The following is a 9,815-nucleotide window of genomic DNA, read 5'->3' on the forward strand; positions in this document are numbered from 1 at the left end:
AGAGGAGAGATCACAACTAACACCAAAGAAATACAAACTATTATAAGAACATACTATGAGCAACTCTACGGCAATAAATTTGACAATCTGGAAGAAATGGATGCATTCCTAGAAACATATAAACTACCACAACTGAACCAGGAAGAAATAGAAAGCCTGAACAGACCCATAACCAGTAAGGAGATTGAAACAGTCATTAAAAATCTCCAAACAAACAAAAGCCCAGGGCCAGATGGCTTCCCGGGGGAATTCTACCAAACATTTAAAGAAGAACTAATTCCTATTCTCCTGAAACTGTTCCAAAAAATAGAAATGGAAGGAAAACTTCCAAACTCATTTTATGAGGCCATCATCACCTTGATCCCAAAACCAGACAAGGATCCCACCAAAAAAGAGAGCTATAGACCGATATCCTTGATGAACACAGATGCGAAAATACTCAACAAAATACTAGCCAATAGGATTCAACAGTACATTAAAAGGATTATTCACCACGACCAAGTGGGATTTATTCCAGGGCTGCAAGGTTGGTTCAACATCCGCAAATCAGTCAATGTGATACAACACATCAATAAAAGAAAGAACAAGAACCATATGATACTTTCAATAGATGCTGAAAAAGCATTTGACAAAGTACAGCATCCCTTCCTGATCAAAACTCTTCAAAGTGTAGGGATAGAGGGCACATACCTCAATATCATCAAAGCCATCTATGAAAAACCCACTGCAAATATCATTCTCAATGGAGAAAAACTGAAAGCTTTTCCACTAAGGTCAGGAACACGGCAGGGATGTCCATTATCACCACTGCTATTCAACATAGTACTAGAGGTCCTAGCCTCAGCAATCAGACAACAAAAGGAAATTAAAGGCATCCAAATTGGCAAAGAAGAAGTCAAATTATCACTCTTCGCAGATGATATGATACTATATGTGGAAAACCCAAAAGACTCCACTCCAAAACTGCTAGAACTTATACAGGAATTCAGTAAAGTGTCAGGATATAAAATCAATGCACAGAAATCAGTTGCATTTCTCTACACCAACAGCAAGACAGAAGAAAGAGATATTAAGGAGTCAATCCCATTTACAATTGCATCCAAAACCATAAGATACCTAGGAATAAACCTAACCAAAGAGACACAGAATCTATACTCAGAAAACTATAAAGTACTCATGAAAGAAATTGAGGAAGACACAAAGAAATGGAAAAATGTTCCATGCTCCTGGATTGGAAGAATAAATATTGTGAAAATGTCTATGCTACCTAAAGCAATCTACACATTTAATGCAATTCCTATCAAAGTACCATCCATCTTTTTCAAAGAAATGGAACAAATAATGCTAAAATTTATATGGAACCAGAAAAGACCTCGAATAGCCAAAGGGATATTGAAAAAAAAAGCCAACGTTGGTGGCATCACAATTCCGGACTTCAAGCTCTATTACAAAGCTGTCATCATCAAGACAGCATGGTACTGGCACAAAAACAGACACATAGATCAATGGAATAGAATAGAGAGCCCAGAAATAGACCCTCAAATCTATGGTCAACTCATCTTCGACAAAGCAGGAAAGAATGTCCAATGGAAAAAAGACAGCCTCTTCAATAAATGGTGCTGGGAAAATTGGACAGCCACATGCAGAAAAATGAAATTGGACCATTTCCTTACACCACACACAAAAATAGACTCAAAATGGATGAAGGACCTCAATGTGCGAAAGGAATCCATCAAAATCCTTGAGGAGAACACAGGCAGCAACCTCTTCGACCTCTGCCGCAGCAACATCTTCCTAGGAACAACGCAAAAGGCAAGGGAAGCAAGGGAAAAAATGAACTATTGGGATTTCATCAAGATCAAAAGCTTTTGCACAGCAAAGGAAACAGTTAACAAAATCAAAAGACAACTGACAGAATGGGAGAAGATATTTGCAAACGACATATCAGATAAAGGACTAGTGTCCAGAATCTATAAAGAACTTAGCAAACTCAACACCCAAAGAACAAATAATCCAATCAAGAAATGGGCAGAGGACATGAACAGACATTTCTGCAAAGAAGACATCCAGATGGCCAACAGACACATGAAAAAGTGCTCCATATCACTCGGCATCAGGGAAATACAAATCAAAACCACAATGAGATATCACCTCACACCAGTCAGAATGGCTAAAATCAACAAGTCAGGAAATGACAGATGCTGGCGAGGATGTGGAGAAAGGGGAACCCTCCTACACTGTTGGTGGGAATGCAAGCTGGTGCAGCCACTCTGGAAAACAGCATGGAGGTTCCTCAGAATGTTGAAAATAGAACTGCCCTATGACCCAGCAATTGCACTATTGGGTATTTACCCTAAAGATACAAATGTAGTGATCCAAAGGGGCACATGCACCCGAATGTTTATAGCAGCAATGTCCACAATAGCCAAACTATGGAAAGAACCTAGATGTCCATCAACAGATGAATGGATCAAGAAGATGTGGTATATATACACAATGGAATACTATGCAGCCATCAAAAGAAATGAAATCTTGCCATTTGCGACAACATGGATGGAACTAGAGCGTATCATGCTTAGCGAAATAAGTCAAGCAGAGAAAGACAACTATCATATGATCTCCCTGATATGAGGAAGTGGTGATGCAACATGGAGGCTTAAGTGGGTAGGAGAAGAATCAATGAAACAAGATGGGATTGGGAGGGAGACAAACCATAAGTGACTCTTAATCTCACAAAACAAACTGAGGGCTGCTGGGGGGAGGGGGTTTGGGAGAAGGGGGTGGGATTATGGACATTGGGGAGGGTATGTGCTTTGGTGAGTGCTGTGAAGTGTGTAAACCTGGTGATTCACAGACCTGTACCCCTGGGGATAAAAATATATGTTTATAAAAAAAAAAAAAAAAAAAAAAAAAAAAAAAAGAAAAGAAAGGACAAATACCCAACTTTTGTAGCAACATGGACGGGACTGGAAGAGATTATTATGCTGAGTGAAATAAGTCAAGCAGAGAGAGTCAATTATCATATGGTTTCACTTATTTGTGGAGCATAACAAATAGCATGGAGGACATGGGGAGTTAGAGAGGAGAAGGGAGTTGGGGGAAATTGGAAGGGGAGGTGAACCATGAGAGACTATGGACTCTGAAAAACAATCTGAGGATTTTGAAGGGGTGGGGGGTGGGAGTTTGGGGTACTAGGTGGTGGGTATTATAAAGGGCACGAATTGCATGGAGCACTGGGTGTGGTGAAAAATAATGAATACTGTTATGCTGAAAATAAAAAATAAATTAAAAAAAAAAAAAAAAAAAAGAATATGTTAAGTTGGGGCGCCTGGGTGGCTCAGTGGTTAAGCCGCTGCCTTCGGCTCAGGTCATGATCTCAGGGTCCTGGGATCGAGTCCCGCATCGGGCTCTCTGCTCAGCAGGGAGCCTGCTTCCTCCTCTCTCTCTCTCTGCCTGCCTCTCTGCCTACTTGTGATTTCTCTCTGTCAAATAAATAAATAAAATCTTTAAAAAAAAAAAAAAAAAAAAAAAAAAAGAAAAATGACCTTTAAATATGACAAAAACCACATTGTGTGTGTGTGTGTGTGTGTGTGTGTGTTTTAAGCAGCTTAATAGGTGGTGGATTAGCAAAAGTGTTGTAAATCCTTTTTTGCGTGTGGGCCTTAGTCTGATGTGCTTATTTAATTTACCACTGAATACATGTCGTTGAAAATTTGGAATATATAGAAGAAAAGATGGAGAAAACAAAAGTCTTCCTTAGCTCATCACCTGGAGGTAATCACGTTCTATGACACATTCCCAGCCATTCTGGAAGAGAACCTGTCCTTTTAGCTCCAATGATCAAACATCTTTCCACAGTGTGTCTTGAAAAGGTGGCCCTAATTTTGTTGTGTCATTGTATATAAACACTCAGGTCAATCTCCTTTATTAAACATTTAGAGTATATCCACCTTTGTTTTTGTGAATAATTGTGTAAAATATATAATGTCTCCAGATTTTCAATGAATCTCTGTTCCTGTAGATGATTTCCTAGGGATTAAATTCTGGAGTCAACACACAGGAATCGGTTAAGTCTTTGGGCACACATTGCCCAATTCCTCGCACAAAGGCTATACCAGTTTCCCTTTGCACCGACCAAACAGGAAAAGGGTCTTTGCCCCTCCTACTCACTACTCATACTCATGCTGGATATGATCATCAAAAATGTTCCCTTACACACACCTATTAGAGTGGCCCAAATCTGAACACTGACAACGCCAAATGCTGGTGAGGATGTGGAGGCACAGGAACTCTCATCCCGGATGGTAGGAATGCAAACAGGTGCAGCCCCTTTGGAGGAAAGTGTGACAATTTCTTACACAACGAGGCGTACTCTTACCATGTCACCCAGTAATCATGCTCTTGGTATTTACCCAAAGCAGGGGAGGATTTATGTCTACATAAAAACCTGCACTTAGATGTTTATAGCAACCTTATTCGTTGATTCTGTAACTGGGAAGAGACCAAGATGTCCTTCAATAGGTGAATGGATAAAAAAAAACTGGCATACAACCACACAACGGAATACTATTAGCACTAAAGTAAGAGAAGATCTATCAGTCCATGAAAACACATGGAGGAAATATCCCTAAGTGAAAGCGCCGATCTGAAAAGTACATACATGCGTGATCCCCACTCGGTGACGTTCGGGAAAAGATACAACTATGTAGCCGGTGAGAGGACCCGGGGTGACGAGGGGCCGGAGGCAGGGAAGGATGAAGAGGTTGAGCACAGGGGATTTTTACGACAGGCTGTGTAGGGCACTCAGAGTATAATACAAAGGATTCACTTTGTATGATGCCGAAGTTATAGACGCACATTACTGTACATTTGTCCAGACCTACAGCATGTACAGCAGCAGGAATGAGCTGTCATGCAAGCCATGGACTTCGGGGGATAACAACGTCAGTGTGGGTCCATCGGTTGTAACAAATGTACCACTTGGTGGAGGATAGGGGGCGGGGGCAAGGGGTGTATGGGAAGGCTCTCTACTTTCCCTTCTGCTTGGCTGTTAATCCAGAAATACTTCAAAAAATAAATTTCAAAGAATGTTTTCCAACTGGATAATTGAAAAATCAAACCTCACTTTATTAGTGCATTCCACCGATCGTCAGCACCAAGTTCAGCTTTTACTGGTCTGTTGGCACCTGAGATCCATCCACCGGTCCTCTGAGACCTCAGTCAGGATGGAGGGAGTTTCACCCAGTCCCACTAGACACGAAGTTCAATGGGTTTTACTAGTTCACTTCTGGCTCAAACTTCCGCGTCTTTCCATGTCTTGGGTTCTCTGCACATGGACCCAAAAGAGGAATGTAGAGCTCAACTCCAGTTACGTACGCTGTCCCTAAGAAGTACAAGCAGGCTGTTGATGTAGCTTGGAGAGTGTTACGGAAGAGCTGGGGAGGAGACTTATACTGTGAAAGTAGGAAAAAATTAGGGAGCATTTCATAGGTCCCTGTTCTAAAAAGGCTCTGAGCCCTAAACTACTTGCCTTGGTCAGCACCTTTTCAAATCTCTCATCTCCTCTTCTTCAGGATTCCTGATTTCTTCCCAAGTTCTTAGGTTTGGCAAACAATGCCCGTGCCCTCCAGAGCCCAAACTACCCCAGCTTGCTGCTCTTCTAGGCCCAAATGCCCCCACAAGGGAGTATCTTCCCCTGTCTCCCCCCTTCTGTCCCACCCACCCAGCACCAGCATGGTTCTTGCTCATTTCCTATCTCCCTTGAAGTATTGCAATTTTCCTAGAGAGCAAAGGCAGCTACCGTTTTAAATAACCATTATATTTTTCACACAAGAAATCCGCAGCCACGGGACAGACCACCGACCGGGGGTGGAGGTGGATTGGTCTCTGAGAGAGCTACGCCAGGACGCAGGACCTGAAAGACAGAGTCAGGAATGAGAGTTGGCAGTTTTCTAGCAGAATGACCCTCAAACGGAGGCTATGGTTGGGCTGTTCAAGTCGCCAAGAGGATTTTCTTACATTGAGATGAAGTCTACCTCCTTGGGATACCCAGTCACTGGACCTCGCTTAGCTCAAAATTTTACAAATAAAACCCCACAGGGTGTAGAGGTCAGATCTGTGAATTTACTGAACAAAGGGAAAGCTGTGCCTATACAGCTGGGGTGCAGATGAAGACCAGCGTTTCCAACATGGTGCTCAGGATATCACTTACCCCAGAAGCCAGCAAAAGGAGCAAGAAGTAAAGCAGGCTGTGTGCGCCCATCCCTCGGGCAGAATGTGGGGAGAATGTCGTAGAGCAGGGTTACACACCACAGCGGCTCGACTCGGGCTGATGGCCACATTATCACTGGGGCTTCCTTGATGGGTTTGACGGGGCAGTCTCTTTTCAAGGGGAATCTCATGGGGCTTAGCTGTCCACTGGGAGAGGAATTATAAGACCACCATATTGTGTGATCAGTGTAGACCGTGGAGGGTAATCCCACGTTCAGTATCTCCCTGGACTCTCCCCAGCACGTCTGCCAGACCACCTCGCAATGTCCCCATCTTCAGGCCCTGCCTCCACCAGGTGAAGCGTGCCCATAGATTGCATAGGTCCCCTGCAGGCGCTGGCCACGTCCCGCAGACTTCCTCCAGGACCCGACAGCCTAGCGCCATGGGTGAATACAGGTTCGCAAGACCCTGACGACCCTATAGTGGTTGAACGCTCACCCTGTAACATCACATAATTACGTCTGGTTATTTCTTTGCGGAGTTGTCATCCTTCAGGCTCTGCAATTTGACCTGCATTATGAATTTGTCGATGCAATAATGATCCGTGTTACAGCAGTAATCTATTCTAATTATTTTGGTCATGATTTACTATTTTCCTATTAATAACCATTCACCCAGGAGGTTAAAATGTTCCACATAGCTTATGTATTTAATATATCCTGTGATTTCCCCATATATAACTGTTGGATTGTTCAGTGTGCATGGGAATTAGTTCACGTTTACAGAACCGCCCTCATGCCTAATCCCCATTTTGTTTAAAAAATATCTCCTGTAGCTCACTATGTGTCAATGGAATGAAAACAGATTTTTCTTCCTTATATTTTTCTCCAGCTGAGTTTTATCTGCCTTATGTATGTTTCTCCATGGACCATCGTGGAGGTTGGAGCCAAACCCCTTCCTCACGCTGCGTCGAAGTCAAGGAGTGCTAGGGAACGCTGTCATTTGGGCCTGGGGGCGGTTTCTATCCCCGGAGGAGCAGGGACTCCAAACAGAAACGTCACTTGATTACAGGGAAAAGTAAGAAATTTCCCCAGCACCTGAATTTTATGGGCTGTGACTCACATGTCACCTGGGGTCTCTCTGGTTCTTCGTGGAATTGTGCTGGTCCTCAGCTGAGGAAAACTCGGACTAGAATTGGAGTCAGTATTCAGACAGCGTTCATGACCCCGTGCACAACTGGGGACACAGAAGAAAGGTGGGGTGTCTACCAGCAGGTGAGCTCAGAAACACTGCGGAACGCTTTACATGTCGAGAAGGGAAGAGCCTGCTGCAGAGGAGCGAGAAGCTGGCGGGGACACCCTCGTAGAGGCTGCACACGAGAGTGGGTTTGTGTTGCAAAGGGATGCCCACTGGAGAAAATCACGACTACTGAGCCCACCCAAGCCAAGGGACCCTGTTTTCTTGTCATCAAACCCACACAGTCCAATCTGCCCCAGCAGGGAAGCCTGGGGTGTTGGCAAGGAGCCTGGGCTTATCCGAGCCGCTCGCTGTCCCACGTGGAAGAGTGAACCAGACCTGGGACCCTGGTGCCCTTCCCTTAGCGCTGCTCAGACGGAATGCAGACGTTTCCCAGGATGAAGCTACCCGAGAGACCCCACACGTGGTAAAGAGTTGCCGGGGCATCTCCGAAGCTGGAAAGAGACTGGAGGATGCTCACAGCCCCGGGCTCAGCTGGGAGCATCTCCTTCCGCCGATGACCCAGGCAAGGCCCGGAGGGGGTGGGGTTCACCAGAGCAGCGAGAAGAACCTGCTGGGATTGGAGATCCGGGCTGTAACCCAGCACATGCCATTACCAACTCAAGCTCCAGAGAATCCGCTCATTCCTGAGTCTGGGCTGGGGGCTCTGGGCGGGGAGGGCTTGTTACGAAGGGACAGGCTTCTTGAGAGAAGACTAAAGCACCCAGTGTGGGGACAGGAGACTTCCAGCACCCCAGTTACCTGCAAGGGCTTGCCGCCCCTGGTGGGAACACCATCCTCATGGCCTTATGCTGCTTGGCATGTCAGCCTTTCCATATTGGGGAGCCCGCTGCCGACACACACCTGCTTCCCACCCTCGCAGAGCATGTGGACTGGAGCAGGGCAGGGTTTAGGGGACAGAGAGATTTCTGGGGGAGAAGCATGGCTCTGGTCAGGTCGCCAGAGAACTTTCAATGGTCACTGACCTCGGGGAGATAAGATCCTGGCTTCTGACTTTAAAAAGTGACCATGCAGCCCTGAGAGGTCAGACGGCAGTAGACATGCCCCGGGACGTGACCTTGGATGTGAGCACGGCCACGGTGAAATAGCTCTTCCAGATTATACGCCAGTGAAGACAAACGGGGCACCCCGAGAAGGTGCCCGGAGAAGGGGGTCATGCTTGGACACGTAGTGGCTTTGCAGACAGTGCTTCTTTACTGGTGCATTACTGAAAAGGGTCCATCAGGGATTTGCTGCTTTGGTGGCAATGGTCGGGGCTGAATATTACCCCGGGTCCTGGAGTAAATGTCGGGAGCCATCACTAGGGATCGTACTGGGTACTGTCTTAGTGGTTTCGTTCTTTTTCTTTCTTTTTTTTCTTTTTTTTTTTGTTTTTAATATTTTATTTATTTGAGATAGAACATGAGCATGTAAGAGAGAGAGAACACAAGCAGGGAGAAGCAGACTCCCCGCTGAGCAGGGACCCCCCACCCCCACCCCACCCCGCGACGTAGAACTTGATCTCAGAACCCTGGAGTCATGACCTGAGCTGAAGGCAGATGCTTAACTGACTGAGCCACCCAGGCACCCCGTCTTAGTGGTTTCTTAATTTTCTTTTAAAAGTAAGATTTCTTGGGGCACCTGGGTGGCTCAGTGGGTTAAAGCCTTTGCCTTCGGCTCAGGTCATGATCCCAGAGTCCTGGGATCGAGCCCCACATTGGGGTCTCTGCTCCGCAGCGAACCTGCTTTCTCCCCTCTCTCTGCCTGCCTCTCTGCCTACTTGTGATTTCTCTCTCTCTGTCAAATAAATAAAATCTTTAAGAAAAAAAAAAGTAAGATTTCTTCACATTAGCCCACTCACCTGTGTGTTTCTCTCTTAGAGTATTAGTGTTATTTAGTAAAGTGGGGGCACCTGAGTGGCTCAGTTGGTTAAGCATCTTCCTTCGGCTCAGGTCATGATCCCGGGGTCCTGGGATCCAGCCCCGCCTCGGGCTCCCTGCTCGGCAGGGAGTCTGCTTCTCCCTCTGCCCTCAGACCCTTCTCCTCACTTGTGCTTTCTCTCTCAAATAAATAAGTAAAATCTTTTTTAAAAAGACTTAATAAAGTAAGAAAATATTGTTTGAAAGTCAAGATTTATGACATTTAAGTAAAAAATACATGAGTACCTGGCTACTTAGAGCTGGTTTCAATAGTGGATCTAAACCTCCTTGCATCAGAGGCAAAGGAAGAGAAGGAGAGAGGAGGGAGAAAATGGGAGCGGGGGGAGGTGGATAGCTGTGGGTATTCCAGACATAGAGCCCTTGCCCTGCTTCCCCGACACCCCTGTCTCGGCCTGCGTCTGGGGTGAGGGTCATCTAAGGAGATCCTAG

Source organism: Mustela nivalis (assembly GCF_964662115.1).
Source record: "Mustela nivalis genome assembly, chromosome: 7".
NCBI lineage: Eukaryota > Metazoa > Chordata > Mammalia > Carnivora > Mustelidae > Mustela > Mustela nivalis.